We start from the raw sequence: 18,314 nt of genomic DNA, 5'->3' as shown, positions 1-18,314 counted from the left end.
AATGGATGGGTATGGGTCAGGGTTCGTCTACAACGAAGAAGATAATAGGTAAGAAATTAATTTTCAATTTTTTTTAGGGGCATACCTGAAAATAAACCGTTAAAATGACAGGAATTTTGGTGCACCGGCAAAAGCAAATTTGAGAAGGAGAGGTTGATGTACTTCTTTAAAAAAGTACTAAAATAACTCCTCATCAAAATTGCTTTTCTAATTATTTCTTAATCCAAACATAAGCATAAGTGCCAAATGCACTTGAAAAAGTCAATCCAAACAGGCTCCTAGGATTTCACCAAAGTATAAATGGAAAAGAAAGAATTAAAGATTCTCTTTCATTCTTCTTTTATTTATTTATTTTTTTCAAATTGTAGTTATAGTAATATTATATAATATATAAGGATGTGGTTTGGTTTGATTCTAGGATTACCTTGAATCGAGAACCGAACCGAATCAATCTATTTTTTGAAAAAGCAACCCAGAACCGAACCGATGACCTTAAAAATCAAACAAAACCAACCCGAATTGACTTGGTTCAGTTCGATTCTTGGTTTGAACCGATCCAACGTGCACCCCTACTTAGTTGTAGGTTCTAATGAATAAGAGGAAAACCAAAAAGGATGTGGATCGGGGGTAGTGAGGGTGGATATTGGGATAAATGAATTATCAAAGGACATGACTTTAGACATAATTCAATGGAGGAACAAGGCTTTGATGATGAAGATAATTTAGGTATTGCTATTAGTTTGATAGAATTATACCACACCTTTATGCTAAGTGCGTGAGTAATTATGTTAGTATGGATAGTTAAAGGAAAATTATATTAAGACTTTCTTCAAGAGGGTTGTTAGAATGCCATTATTTTCAATGTGTAACATTTTCTTGCTGTAAAAAGGTGTGCAATTTGGTCAGTTGATGCAAAGGAACCTCATACATCTTATGACTAAAGTTCCTACATTTTTATGCTAAGTAAAGGGTGGACAATTTTTTTGATTTGAATGTCATTAATTTGTGGAGATGGAAGTGTAATAATATGTTGCTGAATGGCAGTAAACTTTTCTTTTTTTCTTTTGAATGAAATTATATCTTCTTCCTTTGTTGCTGACTTCCTTTGGATCAAGATCACTGACTTTCTTTAGACCCATAGCTCAGTTGGTTTGACACATTCCAAAACAAATTTGAGGTCGTGGGTTCAAGTCCAGCTTACCCATAATAAAAAAGATCACCACAGAAAGTTTAGGAGCCTGTCAATATGTTACCAGGACACTTCAAAGTAGACACCTTACTCATGTTGGGCACTTCAAGTGTAAACGATGTGTCCATTACGTGTCCTAGTTGTGTCTCTTTTGTAACTGAGTAGCATAGCCCGTAATGAAATGACTATCAACTTCTGATCAAACTACACAGCAACTTAAGTTAATATAAAGGATCAGTGAGTTGGTAGGTGAATCCTCCTGGCTATTTGCAACATCAATGTGTCATATGTTGAAGAAAAATGCAGGCCACGATTATCACAAGATATTTGAATCAATAAATTGTGTGCGGAAATATTCTTCTGATCAGATTTTTCTTATTTGGTGAAAATGTTTGGGCTTATTGCCTTGGATGAGCATATATAGTGATGCTCTTTGATTGTATATCTGCTGAATGTGGTTGAAAGCTTTGTTTTGCCCAAGATGGCTCAGTCGAGACTTCTTGATACAGTAAGGTACCGGCACAATGCTTAGGGGAATGTAATATGTTTTACAGGGAAATTAATTTAATTAATTGAACACTGGAAATAGCTGATATATTACATCATTTCATGGTTCAAAGCAGTATTATTTCATCGGACAATGTTATTTGGCTCGGTTAAGTATTCACAATGGTTTATTGATCAGTAACATATTCTTTGTACATTGCATTCCGAGATGTAATGCCATTTTCTATATCATCTGTCTAGTTCAGGATGCCTCATTCCATCAGCTTATGTAGACAATGACAATACTGAATTTAAACCCTGATCATGTAAAGGAGATAACATTTGTAGATTGGATATTTTGTGATTGATAGTTCAACGTTCAGCTGTGTTGACATGGATTTGACTAGCTAGCTATGCTCAAGAATGTCATTTCTGCTTGGTCGATTGTCTCTCACTGCATTTGGTTGGACAAAACACGCCCAACTTATATTCTATGTCATCAGGTTATGATAGCCATTCTATGTTCATATATGGAGCATGGTCAGATTCTCACGATGTTGATGACACTGATACTCTCTATTTCATAAAAGCAAATGGAGGAGAGATAACAATAATTACAAAGAGGCAGTTGAAAGTGTCTGTTCCAATTATAGGATTGGTTGTGCAGGGCCCCAATGCTAAGACTTCTTGCTTGTAAGTGTTCGCTTTCTATCAACACTCCATCCTGTCACCCCCCTCAAATACAAATATCCTTTATGTGGCATGTTTATACATTTACTTCACACTTGTAGAATCATCGATTTAATTGTTTAATTTTATTTGTGTTTAAAATGGTGTAAGATTTTGTTCCTGTTTAAGTGGCTGGAATTTTCCACAGGTGTAGCTTTAGTATTCTTACATCAGATGGCTTGCTTCTTTATATTGAGGTCGGTCAAGAGTCAAGTATGCCTGTTTCCACCATGCCCAATTCAAATAGTTGCCAGACTGTAAAGAAACAGTTCCCGCAGAATGTTTCATGCCTGGATTACCATCCAGAATTTTGTTTGCTAGTTGTAGTTAGTATTGCAGTTAGCATCTCAGAGAAATCCGGTGATAGTTCAGGTATGATTTTCTACTCAGTTGATCTTATTACGATCTTAATTAATTTTATAATTACTATTTATCTCTTTGTGGAAAACATGGTACTTTTTACTCCGAAGATGTGCTTTCGATATGGTGTTTGACAAGGTAATGTTTCTGATGTAGGCTGTTTTTTTTTTTGTGTTCTTTCAGGATTTTATTGCCTTTCTCTATGGCGTATAACTAGGGACTTAGATCTAGAACCAGTGTTCTGCAGCCCTTAGTTTGAAGGTTTATTTTCCTCACCAAAAAGCTACATTAGCCCACTAACGGCTCTAAAAGTGGTAATCTTGCCGCAAAGCAAGCGTGTTGCTGTTCTTGATTTGACAGGTGGATTGGATGCTTTTAACCTCGATGATGAGCGTTGTTCTCTTTCCATCACTTCTTTTGGTGAGAGTTCTCACTCTCAAATGGTTGATAGTTTATTAAGTGAAAGAAGAAAATTTTTAGTTGACATTGCAGATTTCACTTGGTGGTCTGATTGTATTCTCATTCTTGCAAAGATGAGTGGTGCTGTCACCATGTTTGATGTTTTTAGTGGTCGAAAACTGCTGGAGAATGATCTAGTATTTTCCATGCCGGTTTTAGAAAGAGTACAACAGATCCAAGTATGTGTTTTTCCTTTTAGAGAGCACAATATCTGAGGAAAGACGTTTACATGTTACATCTATTCTTGGAGAAACTGTTGATGTGCAGGAAAAATTGGGTTGGCGCTTGATGTCATTTTCAAAGAGGTCTATTTCAGAAATGTATGATATGCTAATTAGTAATTGACAATATCAGGATGCCATCGACTTTGCCAATCATCATGGGCTGGACAGAGACGAAGTCTCGAAATCACAATGGAGGAGAGAAAAGACAATAGAGTTGGATGGGGGAGAAAAGTAAAGGCAATAAAGTGGGGTTGTGTGGACCTCACTCCTTTCTCTCAATCTTTATACCCCACAAAACAGTAACTGAGTGGGGTCCACCGTTGTGTTTTATTATATAGATATGTCTTTCACTTGCATTTGCCGTGTTAGTTTTGAAATCTCCTATGGACTGAATTCTGCACCATTTGAATCCGCAAAACATAGGAATTCACTTATTTCTATATTAATCATATAAATGTTCATCAAATACATTCTTGTGTGGCTACCCATAGTCTATGACTAGAGCACATCAGTGTTATTGTATTTCTAAAATTCTATATATTATGTGCCTCAATGCATTCAGAGTTTTAAAGGCCAGATGTGCAAGGTAAGGCTCACTAACTCAGGCATTTGAGGTGCAAGCTTATGTCTAACTCTTGTACCTTTTTATTTTCTTTTTCATTTCAATGAACACCTAAGATGTTAATGTTAGTGGAGCCACGGGTGGAGTTAGTAAGGAGCTGGTGGGGGCAATTGCCCCCACAGAACTTTGAGATGCCCCTATATTTTCAACTAATTACATGCCCCATTTGTCCCCACTCCCTCACCTCTCTCCCCATTTACCCCCACACCCTCATCTCCCTCCAATTTTTGCCCCCACACCCTCATCTCCCTCCAATTTTTGCCCCCACACCCTCATCTCCCTCCATTCAAGTTCTTCAACTATACAACTAATCATCATCTGCCCCCCACTACAAGAAAATCCTGGCTCCGCCCCTGAGTGGAGCTGACCCAATTTACCCTCCATTTATCCAGTGTTCTTCAATGAGGAAACACATTAAGGTCTATATGATTCAATATTAAAATCAGTGGTTTGTTTGATCGAGAGCCTCAAACATCATTTGAGGCTTATATTTCCCTGTATGAAATTTACCAAACTCAGTCATAGTTGTTAATTTTGGTAGTTTGTGATTTGTAGATCTCCTTGGCCTCTTTTATTTCTGTTACTCTTGAATAAAATATAATACCTATAAAAAGTGGAAATGTTAGAGCCATATAAGTTTACAGCTATGATTAAACATGATTTGTTTAGCCAACCCAATCTTTGGGATAAGGTTTTGAGGAGATTGATGACGATGAGCCATCTAAACTTAGCTATACAACAGAAGGGGGTGTCATCATGCCAACTGTTTGGATCCCTCTCCATATGTGGCCCTATGTCTATTTGTGAGGTGCTCACTATGTGGCCCCAACATGTGACATGCGTATCACATGATTTGTGCCTTAAATGATGGGCATAATGCACAGTTCGGGCCTAATGAATTCTCCTTTTCTTTTTTTCTTATAATTTTATCAGTATGCCTTTTTTTAATGAGACCAGTAACTTGGTGATGGCAGGAATTGAACCTTAATCTAGGGTATCAAGACCCATAGACTTTACCAACTAAATGAGTTGGCGTCTTCTAATAAATACTTCAATTTTATTTATCTGATATTTTCACAACTTAATACATGCATTTGATGATACCATTTCTTCCCACCATGAATGTCCATTTGACAAGTAATTCTATGGCTTTGAAAATCATATGAAATACTCTCATCAATTTTATCTTTTGTAATGCGTCCTTCCTGATTTATCACTGGATGTTGCTTTTACAGTTGTATTTGTCAAGGTATGTATTTGTCGATACAAATTGGTGCAGGCTTTTTGTGCACGAATACAACAAATTCCGGATCGTTCCTCTCAATGAAGCTGCTGTAAGTCTTGCTGAAAGTGGGAAAATTGGGTCACTAAACCTGCTTTTCAAGCGTCATCCATATTCATTGGCACCTTTTATGTTAGACATTTTAGCAGCTATTCCTGAAACTGTTCCCATTCAGACTTACAGACAACTCCTTCTTGGGAGATCTCCTCCAACAACCATTGTTCTGAGGGACCAAGATTGGGTTGAATGTGAAAAAATGGTGGCTCATATCGACAGATTGCCTAAGAATCAAAATATCAATATCTGTATAAGAACTGAATCCATCGTGAAACAATGCTTGGGATTTGTTTGGCCATCTGTTGATGATCTTTCCTTGTGGTACAAAAATAGAGCTAGGAATATAGATAGTTTTAGTGGGCAACTGGACAATTGCCTCTGTATGGTAGAATTTGCCTGACGCAAGGGAATTGTGGAATTGCAGCCATTCCATGAGTTGTCATACTCGTACCAATTGATTTATTCTAATGAAACTGATGAGGAAATCAATGTTACCATGAGTTTTGTTGTGTGGGAAGAACTATCTGACTATGAGAAGTCCAAAATGATGCTTAATCGAGTCAAAAGAGGATCAGATAGTGGAAAGATTACGTGAGAAAGCCATCCCTTTTATGCTAAATAAGTCTCCTGCTATGGTCTCATCTTCTGAAAGTCAGGTAACTGATTCGTTTCTGGTTAGGTGGCTGAAGGAGATTGCTTCAGATAATAAGTTGGACTTATGCTTGACGGTAATTGAGGAAGGGTGCAGGGATTTCCATACTGATGGTATTTTTAGGGATGAAGTTGAAGCTGTTGACTGTGCCCTGCAGTGCGTATATTTGTGCACTCTTACAGATAGGCGGAATACAATGGCTTCCATTTTGTCCAAACTTCCACATATTAAAGGTAAATCTTACCTGGCTGATATGGTTGTCTGAGTCCTCATCATGGGACATGTGGTTTTGCATAGTCCCACCAGATTCTCTATTGAGAAAACTAGTAAGAAGTGAAGTTCATGGTTGGACAGACTTAGGACCAACGTATATTGAAATATACAATTTCATATATTATGGAATTTCTGTATGGGAATGTAATGAAGGATATCTGGACCTAACAGATACCAGCATGCATGTTGAGAGCCTAGAGAAAAGAGTTAAAGTTGCAGAAGGCCAGGTGGAAGAAGGGAGGCTTTTGGCATATTACCAGGTTCGTATATTCTCTTTCTGTCCTTTTTTTTTTTTTTTTTTTCCTTTATTTGTAATTGTAATTATTAAAGAAAAAGATGAAATACAATGTAACCGCTTAATAGCTCGAGGTGACCAACTACAGCCTGAAAAGTGAAAAAATGAAGGGGTCCATCAATTACAACCTCTATCCATCTATCCAAATTAAAATTTCTCACTTAAAATATGAACTCCTCAAAGAAGAAATCCTTCAACTCTTTGTGGATCTTTGATGAAAGGGACACACTTTTACAGTCATTATGAAGTCATGAACGTTATTCTCCTTCCCCGCAAAGTTTCTTGTACTCCTTTCTTTCTACTGCACCAACACAACGCAAACTGTAGCAATCTCTGGAGGATACTCCCTTAGCATTAAGCTTATGAATAAATTAACTACTGAACAGATTTTCCACTGATAAGGGATGGGTTCAACACATGAAATAGGAAGAAAAGTGAGACCAAATCGTACTAGCCCAATGTGGGATATGAACAGATTTGCCACTGTAATGTTTTTTTATGCTAAGAAATTTAACTGTCAATCAGGGATATTGTAGGATTTATGCTCTTTGTGATGTAGACACAGGTAGGTACGGAGGGCTATGGATTTTTTAGATATTATTGCATTTTTTATAAGTATCAGATGTCATTGTATCATATGCTTGGCATGTTAGGATGTGATAAAGGTTTTTGCTGATGTGACATAACCTAACTATCCGAGCTTTGGACAAGCAATTTGTGTAAAGATACACCACTATACAGGCAGGCTTAGATATCATTGCATTTCATGATGACTGTGCTTCACAGTTTAGAACAATTTTTTAATATAATTGAGTCATTAACGGTGGACTTGAGTTTCTAGTTTTACTTGTTTATTTTCAGGTCTCAAAACCAATGACCATTTTTCTAGATGCCCATTCAGATGAAAAGGGTGTAAAACAGATTCTTCGTCTTATTCTCTCAAAATTCGGTCGTCGGCATCCTGTTAGATTAGATTGGATAATGTTTGGGTGAACATGTGGTGTGATATGCAATTATTTCAAGAAAAGGCATTTCCTTTTCTGGACATAGAATATATGTTGATGGAATTTTGTAGAGGATTGTTAAAAGCTGGGAAGTTTTCTCTTGCAAGGAACTATTTTAAGGGAACAGGAACAATTTCTTTGGCAACAGAAAAGGCAGAAAATCTTGTTATTCAAGCTGCAAGTGAGTATTTCTTCTCAGCTTCAAGTCTTGCTTGCTCTGAAGTGAGTTTTCATACTTTTCATCTGTCATCAAATTATATTCTATTCATACATGACACCATGATCATGTAAGAATTGGTTGATAAATTTATGCTAGTGTAGCATATTATCAGTTGGATACTGAACCTTATTGGCTTCTATATCTAAAATTTATTTATTTAATTTTCCATAAGTGGCTTCTATAGCTTGGATCCATGTTACTAGTTTGACAGTAATTCACACCAGCTGTCAACCTGTTGGAATCCTCCTTTATCTGGGCTTGGGACCAGCAATGCAAGCCTGATGCTCACATAAGGAGGTTTTATTATTTGTAGGAATATTTTGAGTGTAACTAAATTTCTGCAGCTCATCAAAGTTAGAATTTTTTTTTTTTTTTTGACAGGTAGTGAGATTCTTTTTTCAATGTCCCACGCCCTTTCTCCCAGGGGCAGAGCCAGGATTTTGTTCTCGTGGGGGCAACCAAGAGCAAATTTTATTTTTTGTTTTTTGTTTTTTTTGTGGGGGCAATAGCGGCGGATTTTCTTATCCACCGCTGTTATCTATTGCAATAACTCATGTATCCTCATATACTTCGAAAATTCTTGTGGGTCTAGTGCCCACAATGTAAACCTGCCTCTGCTTTCTCCTCCCTCACACACACAAAGAAGAAAAAAAAAAGGAAAGGGAAAAAAAAGGAGTCTATTCATTTATAGTAAGGGAACTGGTAATCTCATGGTTATGATGCAGCATGCCAATGAACGAGCCAAATGTGAAAATAAATTAATATCAAGCAAGAACGACATGACTCTTATCTATTTTGGTGAAGTGAGTTCACACCTAGAGGTTTTTAGTGCTAAGTCAATTAGAGTATTAGTATGCATCAAAAGTTGAAGGTTTGTTGCCCTCCAATTTTTCTAATGAGTTGTGGATGCAATTCATCTGACAAACAAATGGGAAGCTATGTTGTATGGACATGGGTACATATGTCGGTGTTTGACACATACAGTGTGTTAAATATGACAAACTCTCAAAAATAGATTTGTGGATTTGGCGTCATATTTTACATAATCTAGAAAAAAAGAAAACATTTTATAAGTAAAAGATAATGTGATGGGATATTTTATTTTATTTTTGATAGGTGTGATGGGATATTTTGTGTATCATATAATTAAAGATATATAGAAGACATATGTTTTTCTTATATGTTCTATACAGAGGATTGCAATCAAAGCTAGTAGAAATCAGAATCTGTGAAAAATGCTAATCAATATATTCCTATAACGAAAATAACAAAATCAAACATGCTGCACAAGAATCTGAGGATTGTTAGAATCCGACACGTTTCTGACATGGGTTCTTCGCCTCTGGAAGAACCCATGCTGCATAAATGGGAAGATATGCTAAATTAATGAAATTTGGAATACACATACTAAGGAATCATTATTATAAATATAATATGATGTTTTTTTTGATAAGTATAAATTTATTAAATAAAAAGTATAAATATAATACAAAATATTTTTCTTGTATTGTATTTTTTGCAGTTTGTTCGAGCGGTAGATGATGATAAAATAAAGAACAAAAGAAAACCTTAGCAAGCAAGGGTCGAACCACAGAGACAACGTTAATCCAAAGAATTTTTTTACTTCCAATCCAATTCAGGTTTATGGAAATGATTTAAAAACAGTTTGCAAGAGATGATTTATCTAAAATAAATTTAGAAATATGAGAGAAAAGTGTTTTTGGATCCAATTCAAGCTTTATTTGTGAAGATGGATCCAATTTAGAAATATGAGAGAAAAGTGTTTTTGGATCCAATTGGATCCATCTTCACAAGCTTTATTTGTGAATTCTGGTTTTCTATTTATCTTGATCCATTAAACAAAACTAATGTTTATAGATCGAAAAATCAAGTAGTTAAAATATAAACGAGATCAAAAGTATGCAATAATTTAGGTCGAGATTATTAGGTAAACATTAACTATTTTCTGTAGGATATGGTTCTTCTTCAACTTATTAAAGAAAGAGACCATCAAAACTTTGAAAACAATTAATATTCAACCTAATAATAAATACCTACGCTATCACAATAAAACTATTAAATCATTACGAGAACAGTAAAACATTGACAAATCTTTTTCAGGCTTCCTCAGTCGATCTACCGAAGATTTAGCTAATAGTCATCATAAGAACAATAAAGCAAAAATAAAATAAAGAAAACATAGAGAGAAAAGAAAGATGAGAGAAAGAAGTTATCTTTATTACTTGACTTGAAACTGGCAGAGCTTCCTTACAACTTTCATAAAACTTAGAAAGAAAGAAAATAAAAACTAAACTAATTCTCTAAAATCCAGCCTCCTTAGCTCTTGGTCTGGTCTTCTATTTATAGAGAAACCAGATTAGGATTTTCTATGAAAATTAAGGTTTCGGAGACATTCCGTGCTTACAAAAAATACTAAAACTAGTCTATTGCGAATGGTATCTAGCCGTCAAGCTTCAGTACGAAATTCAAGGCTTGATCTTCTTAGTTGACCGCGTCGTCATCGTTGACCCTGGTGCCACGGTAAAGTTTTGGTCAATTGACTTGAATTTTGGTCCACGATTTTCTTTTGGATCCTGAATCACAGTGATAACTTCTGATTTTTCCGATTCACTTTGAAACTTCGCGAATAATTCTTGTTACACGTAAATAACAACAATTAGTTTTAAAATGTATAATTAAATTGAAATCAATGATAAATATGGACTAACCATGCATTATATCTAATGAGGGGATTTAATGTGCAATTTATTGATAAAGTCTATGTAATTAGGGCTCTAGAAACGACTTTCTAGACCTTGATCACAATTCTTGACTTCCCAATTATTTTGTTTCAGTGGTGTTCATTTGCCGTATTTTTCTCTCTTTTAGGACCTTAAATTAGTTTGAGTTCTTCGAATGCTACATATTTTGTTTAAAATAAATGTATGTAATACTTTGTTTTTTTGTTTTTGTTTTTGTTTTTTTCTTTCTGTAAGTATATTTGCTATCAAAAAGGAGGTTGAGAGGACCTACTTAAGTACAAAGCAACACAGCACAAAATAATTCTCGACTCTTGTTTCTGATCTGGAAAGCAAAGGAGTGTTTGAACCTCTTCCCTAATAGCAAAAATGTTAAAGCAGAGGTCGATATCATCGATGCACTCACTATTAAACTTCCAAACCTTGGAGTAACTCTACTACCCATGTAATTCAGGCAAATAAGATATCCAATGGAGATTATTAATATGGTAATTACAAGTCAAATTGGCACTTATACCAATGTGAATGAACTCATTGAAATTACTAAGGCCCTGTTCTTTTCAGCTTCAGGAGCCAGGTTTTTTTGCTTTTAAGTCAAAAAAGCCAGATAAATGATGTTCGTTTGGGCTTTTTTGGCTCTCGTGGATTTCAATTGAAGCTCAAAAGTAGCTCTTAAAAGAAGTCGTCCAAGAGAGGCTTCTTCAAATGACTTTTGTGGGAAGCCAAAAATGTAAAACGGTTCAAGTATAGTTACCAAAATACCCTTCATCTTTAATTAAATTTCCAACTAAACTTAACCTTAAAAATGAAATGAGATTACTAAAATACCCTTCATATTTACCAAAATACCTTTCTTCTTCCAAAAATACCCTTTATTTTTATCAAAATACCCTTAATCTTTAATCAAATTTTCAACCAAACTTTACCTTAAAAAACAAAAAGGAATTATCAAAATACCCTTTGACTTTACCAAAATACCTTTTATCTTTAATCAAATTTTTAACTAAACTAACTTTAAAACATAAAAGGAAATTACCAAAATACCCTTCATCTTCCAAAATACCTTTCATTTTTAATCAAATTTTCAACCAAACTTAACCTTAAAAAATAAAATAAAATTATCAAAATGCCCTTCATCTTTATCAATTACCAAAATACTTTTCATTTTTAATCAAATTTCCAACCAAACTTAACTTTAAAAATAAAAAAAATTACCAAAATGCCCTTCATCTTCCAAGATACCCTTCATCTTTAATCAAATTTCTAACAAAACTTAACCTTAAAAAATAAAAAGAAATTATCAAAATACCCTTCATCTTTAATCAAATTTATAATAAACTTAACCTTAAAAAATAAAAAGGAATTATCAAAATACCCTTCATTTTTATTACCAAGATCAAAAGCAATTCATCATCATTATTTTATTATCAAAACACCCTTCATCTTTATGTGAATGTTAGATTGTATAATATGCAGGTATTTTCTTTGTCATATATTCATTTTAAGAGGAGATGCTATCGAAATTTCAATAGAATTATGAAATTTATAAATTTATTAAATTGAAAATAATTATTTTTATAATTTTTTAATATAAATTATATATATTCAGTGTAATTATATATTTATTAAAGTATTTTGCTCATTTTTTGTGCATTCTAGGTATATTATCAACATTAAGGGTATTCTGATCATTTTATAAGAATCCAACAATAAAAAGCTGTTAAACTAACATCAATTTCTGGCTTATGTGCTTCTATAATGGACAAGCTTCTGCTGAACGTGGCTTTTTAAGCTTTGTGCTTCTGTTTCTTCCAAAAGCCAGCTTCTGGAGCTGGAGCTGGCTTCTGTAAAGAACAGGCCCTAAACTTCTTGGTTTAAGTTCCCAAGATGACATAGTAGCTGTGCAAGAAGCTGTTGCAAGAGGAGCTGCAGTTGCTGGTGACTTACAGCTGCTTTTGACCTTTGTCTTATTTTAGCTAAAAAAGGACATGGATCCATTTGGGACTTATGTGCTGGCATAGCGAGGGGTCCCCTTCTTGATAATATGAATATAAGTTCTCAAAAGCAGCGGTTAGGTTTTGCTTTGAGCCATTGTGATGAGGAATCCATTGGTGAGATGTTACATGCATGGAAAGATCTAGATATACAAAGTCAATGTGAGACTCTAATGATGTTGACGGGGACAAATCCTCCTAATGTCTCTGTTTAATGTCCTTCAATTATCTCACTTCAAGCCCACGATATCCAAGATTTAATGAGCTTAATTGATTGTTCAGGCATGGATGATGGGGTTAGTAATGATGATCAAGAGCTTCATTTTAGAAATATCAAAAATGTAATTCCCACTATTGCAAAAGACATATCCATCAAGAATGGGATTCTCTTTTGAGAGAAAATGAAAAAGTACTGTCTTTTGCTGCTTTACAATTTCCATGGCTGCTTGAATTGAGTAGGAAAGAGGAGTATAGGTAAAAGACGATCCTTGGCACATAAGCTCCTATTGGAAAGCAATGCATAAATGTGAGAGCACAAGCGGTGGTAACTATTCTGTCCTGGTTGGCTAGGAATGATATTCCTCCCAGCGATGAATTAATTTCTTCTCTGGCAAAATCAATAATGGAAGCAACAGTTACCGAAGAGGAAGACATCTTCGGGTGCTCCTTTTTGTTAAATCTTGTGGATGCTTTTCATGGAGTGAAAATAATAGAGGATCTATTAAAAGCAAGTTAAGGGTACCATGAAATCTGCAACATCATGAACATGGGGATAGCATATAGTTCATTGCACAACTCGGGCGTTGGTTGTGGGAATCCAACTAAGAGAAGGGAGCTGCTGCTGCAAAAATTTCAAAAGAAGCAGACCCCATTCAGTTCAGGTATATGCACTTCAAGAATTGAACTCTCAAAGACGAGCATATTTTTCTTGTTTTCAGTCTGTTAAACTCTCACCTCTGTTTTTTTTTTTTAAACTTCTTTTTTACAATCATTTACATGTCAGATGCACTAGAAAAAATGGACAAAGCACAATCCACGTTTTGGAGAGAATGGAAGTCAAAATTAGAAGAGCAGAAGCTTTTAACAGAGCAGTCAAGAGCACTCGAGAAAATAATGCCGGGGATGGACACTGCTCGTTTTCTGTCTGGTGATTACAAATACATTGAGAATGTTTTTTTCTCCTTAATTGATTCTGTTAAGCAAAAGAAGAGGCCTAGTTTGATGGAAGTGTTGAAGTTAGCTGACACCTATTGCTTGAATCACATTGAGGTCTCTCTCTCTCAGACACACACACACACACACGCACACAAACACACATATGTATGTGTGTTTAAATATATGCAGTCTTGTCCACAAGCAAACACTCATCTATGTATGTATGCATTTATGTACATGCAGTCATGTCCACAACACAAGCATTCAGAGCTATTCCTATCAGTTGATAAACTACTTTTCTAGTTGCTGCTATGATACCTTAATTCTGCCCTTGTTTCTGGGGTTTGGGAAAATGATGATATTGTAGCTAAAATTTTAGATCATAAAGAAGAACTACTTGGCAATGCTGCTGGAGTCATTAGTACCATTTCCTCAATTATCTACCCTGAGATTGATGGGCACAATAAGCTAAGCCTCGCTTGTGTATTTAGCATTCTTTCGGACTGTTACTTGCATTTGAAAGGAACCAAAGGGCCACTGATCCAATCCAATCCATTGCACATGCATTCTCTGGAGTTACCTCGGTTTTACAAGATTCTTGATCAAGAATGCAGAAGGGTTTCCTTTATCAAGAACTTGAACTTCAAAAACATTGCTGGACTAGACGGTTTGAATGCTGAGTGCTTTAGTGATTAAGTTTATAATCACATTGATGAGTTTAGTGTTGAAGCTCTGGCAGAAATGGTTCAGACCCTTGTCGGCATCCACAATGATCCCATGGCGAATGGCAGGTTGTTTACAAACACTATGTTCTAAGCTCGTTGACAAGTTTGGTCACTAGAAGTAGACAAAATATCCATTATGTTGATCCAGAGAACTTTTAGGGGTTTATAGCTGAAGTTGAGCAGAAGTATGATTGTGTCAGGATATATATTAAGGCCATGTCACAAGAAGATGTTTTAGACATTGTAAAGCCTCCCACTTGATGTTTCTTCTGGGAGTCCACCAGGTGAATTAGCATGCTTGGATTGCCTCATATTTCTTTTGAAGTTTTGGATCAGACTGATTGATGATATTCAGGAGATTGATAGTTCTGAAGAACTCATCAAGTTCGATCTGGAAAGTTGATCAAAATGCCTCAAGGTTTTCATAAATTTGGTAATGGAGGAGAAAATCTCGGTGAATCAAGGATGGGACACTGTATCAGACTTCATTAAACATGATCTGGGAAGTTGTACTGCTGTATTTTTCAGTTTTTGTAGAGCTATGATATTCTCTGGTTGTGGGTTTGAATCCATTACCCAAGTATTTTCCGAAGAACTATCACAGAATCCAACCAACTTAAATTCGGGTATTGATAGTGAGGGAAATCTAGACAGTTCTCTGAATCTTCCCAATCTATATGTAAAAATATTAGACTTAGTTTTGCTAGACTTAGCCAGCGGATCTGATGATCACCAGAATTTGTATGATTTACTTTCAACTCTTAGTAACTTGGAGGGTAATTTGGAGGATTTGAAGAGGGTGAGAGATGCAATTTGGGAAAGATTGAGCACGCTTTCTCATAACATGCGACTGTAGAGTCATGTTCGAGTTTATGCTTTAGAGTTTATGCAATCCATCACAAGTAGAAATATCAGGGGTCTTCCTGCCGAGCTTCTTTCCAATGTTCAACCATGGGAAGGGTGGGATGAGTTAGACTGTACTTCTGCCGGTAGTGAGATTGCCAATCAGGCTACACCAAATCAATCAGATGCATTGAGCGATTTTACAAGTACTTGCCCTTTGATCAACTAGATTGGCGTCTGTCATCTCACCAAGCCAGGGCGGAGCCAGGATTTTGCTCATGTGAGGGCAACCAAGAGTAGAAAAAAATTGTGGGGACAATTAATAGTGAAAAAAATAGCTGTGGGGGGCAACTAAGAGTGAAAAAAAATAGTTGTGAGGATAATAGTGGTAAATTTCTTTATCCGCTGTTAAAATCTGTCGCAATGAAATTCTTATAGGGGCAAGTGCCCCCACAACTCCCACTTAGGGGCGGAGCTAGTAAGGAGCTGGTGGGGGCAATTGCGCTCACGGAACTTTGAGACACCCTTACATTTTCAACTAATTACATGTCCCATTTGATCCCACTCCCGCACCTTTCTCCCCATTTGCCCCCACACCCTCAATTTTTTGTTGATGACATTGCCTCTTGACCGGACCTTCTTATATACTACTTGGAATGACCTAAATATCCTTTTATTCAATTTCAAACCAAAAACCTTTGAATGTCTCCCTACAACCATTCATGTTCAAGTTCTTCAACTATACAACTAACCATAGTTTGCCCCCACTACAAGAAAATCCTGACTCCGCCCCTGCACCAAGCATCTTAATTATTCCAGATGATCTCATGACCATTGATTCGGTAGTATCTTGCTTCTTGAATTTATCTGGTGCTGGCCACAGTGAAGAACATTTTGATGCTCTGCAAGCCATTTTAGAAGAGTGGGAAGGACTTTTTACAAGTGGAAGAGAAGAGGAGGATTCAGGCAAAGCATCTGATACTGGAACAATTTGGGTGGTCGAGAAAGAAGGATCTGTTTCCATTCATCTTCTTCACACATGTTGGATGGAGATCATAAAAAAATAAAACTTATTGCTCTGTCTCGATTTGCAGATTTATTGAAGTTGATTGATCGATCCTTATCGAAATCTAATTCCGTCTTGTTAGATGAGAATGATGCTCGGAGCTTAAGTCAGCTTGTAATTGGGCTAGATTGCATTACAGCTCTAAAAATGATGCTATTATTGCCTTACCAGGCCATTCAGTTGCAGTGCTTGGATGCTGTTGCGGCTAAATTGAAACAAGGAGGCCTCTCGAGTTCTATAAGGGGGGACGGTGAAATTTTTACCCTTCTTGTATCATCAGAGATGAAATCAACCCTTGCAGCCAACACTGCGTATGGCTCTACTTTCTCTTGTTTCTGCTATTCGGTTGGACATTTCTCTCATCTTTTGTCAGGAAATTCAGTTATATGAGCTCAAAAGTATAGGGAAGGAGGGAAGTAGAATCGATGAAGATGGGTTCTTCATTGTTTCAGAACAATTCTCTTCCCTTGTTTTATATCAGAACTTGTGAACGCCAAACAGCTGCTTTTAGCGGGATTTCTTGTTTCTCGGTTCATGCAGACACATGCTTCACTTATAGTCTGTTTGGATTGAGAGAAGAGAAGATAAAATATGTAATTTTCTCTCTTTTCTTTTAAGTGGGGGAGAGAAGAGAAGAAAAATGGAGGGAAGAGAAGGGAAAAAATATCAAAATGGAGAGACGAGGAGGGAAGAGAAGAGAATGAAGTTTTACATTTCAAACTTGTTCTGATTATTTTCAAAATTTTCAAAAATAGATAATATTGACAGGTCAATTATTACTATTTACACTCCAAGTGAACAAACATCCGACAGGTCATTGGGTAGGCAATGAAGGGTAAATTAGTTATTTGACAATAATAATTTCTCTTATCTTTTCTTATAAATCCTAATCAAACAGGAGAAATTTGGTTCTTTTTCTACTCTTCTTTCAATCCAAATAGGGTGAGGAGAAACTAGTCTTCTCTTCTCTTAATGAATTTCTCTTCTCTCCGCTAGTCTCAGAAGGTATTTAGAAGGCCAAATTCAGATTCAACAGGGCTACGAGCCCAACTTTGTGAAAATGGGTATGTGTAAATACTTAGAAAACACTATTTTTGATTTGAGGGATAAGTTGGGAAGTTTAGTACAATCTGCTTTGTCAACTCTTGCAAATAATGTAAAATGAGTGGTGGTTGAAATACGGATGTAGTTGTATATTTGAAAGCCCATATCTTCAATTGTATCAAAACCAGGATTAAGAGAAGCCATTCCTCTCAATTAAATAAGCAAGATGAGTCATTGGAGAATGTAATAAATAATTAACAAGAGCGACATTAAATCATATTCGACCAGTTTTTGATTCAGATCTATTCTAAGGATTCAAGCCCGCTAAATTAGATTTTTGGATCACTTGGAATTTGGGTCAGGTACTGAGAAGCAAGAAGAAGAAACAGTTGAAACAGTTTGACAATAGTCACAGCTATGTAATCTTAGTCAAATCCAATCTGTTAGAGTTTGTTATAACTGTAAAGTCAGTTGGTTATTTTGTTATGAGAGTTGTTGTAACAGTTGACTAATTGGTTGTAAGGTTACTGTTATATATATAAATACAAGTTCTTCTCTATCTCTAGTTAAGAGATTAGAGCTTCAGAAAACACATTCTTAGTTTTCTATCTTGGTATCAGAGCTCAACAATGGCGTCCATTCCTGCTGTTCAGATGCTTAATCATACCTTACCAGTGAAGCTCGATCGATCGAACTATGTGCTGTGGAGATCACAGATTGACAATGTTATCTTTGCCAATGGTTTTGAAGACTTCATTGAAGGAACCTCAATTTGTCCAGAAAAGAAATTGAATTCTGGAGAGATCAACCCTGCCTTTGTTGCTTGGAGGAGACAAGATCGCACCATCCTCAGCTGGATTTATTCTTCTCTAACAC

At 35.9% G+C, this 18,314-nt stretch overlaps 1 pseudogene across 1 annotated transcript; it reads left to right on the top strand.

Moving 5' to 3' along the window:
* Positions 1-2,168: 2,168 nt before the first annotated feature.
* LOC147410579 (MAG2-interacting protein 2-like) lies at positions 2,169-16,967 on the top strand (annotated as a pseudogene). Its single transcript, XR_015177286.1, has 11 exons — positions 2,169-2,368; positions 2,553-2,776; positions 2,948-3,678; positions 5,259-6,293; positions 6,505-6,593; positions 7,490-7,853; positions 10,934-11,164; positions 12,464-13,486; positions 13,618-13,874; positions 14,064-15,608; positions 16,131-16,967. The product of XR_015177286.1 is annotated as an MAG2-interacting protein 2-like (transcript).
* The last annotated feature ends 1,347 nt before the right edge of the window (positions 16,968-18,314 follow it).

This window comes from Akebia trifoliata, chromosome 1 (genome assembly GCF_017979445.1).
Source record: "Akebia trifoliata isolate Shusen 1 chromosome 1, ASM1797944v1, whole genome shotgun sequence".
Lineage (NCBI taxonomy): Eukaryota > Viridiplantae > Streptophyta > Magnoliopsida > Ranunculales > Lardizabalaceae > Akebia > Akebia trifoliata.
The sequence above is the reverse complement of the archived record's forward strand: the minus strand, read 5'-3'. Positions and strand labels throughout refer to the sequence as shown.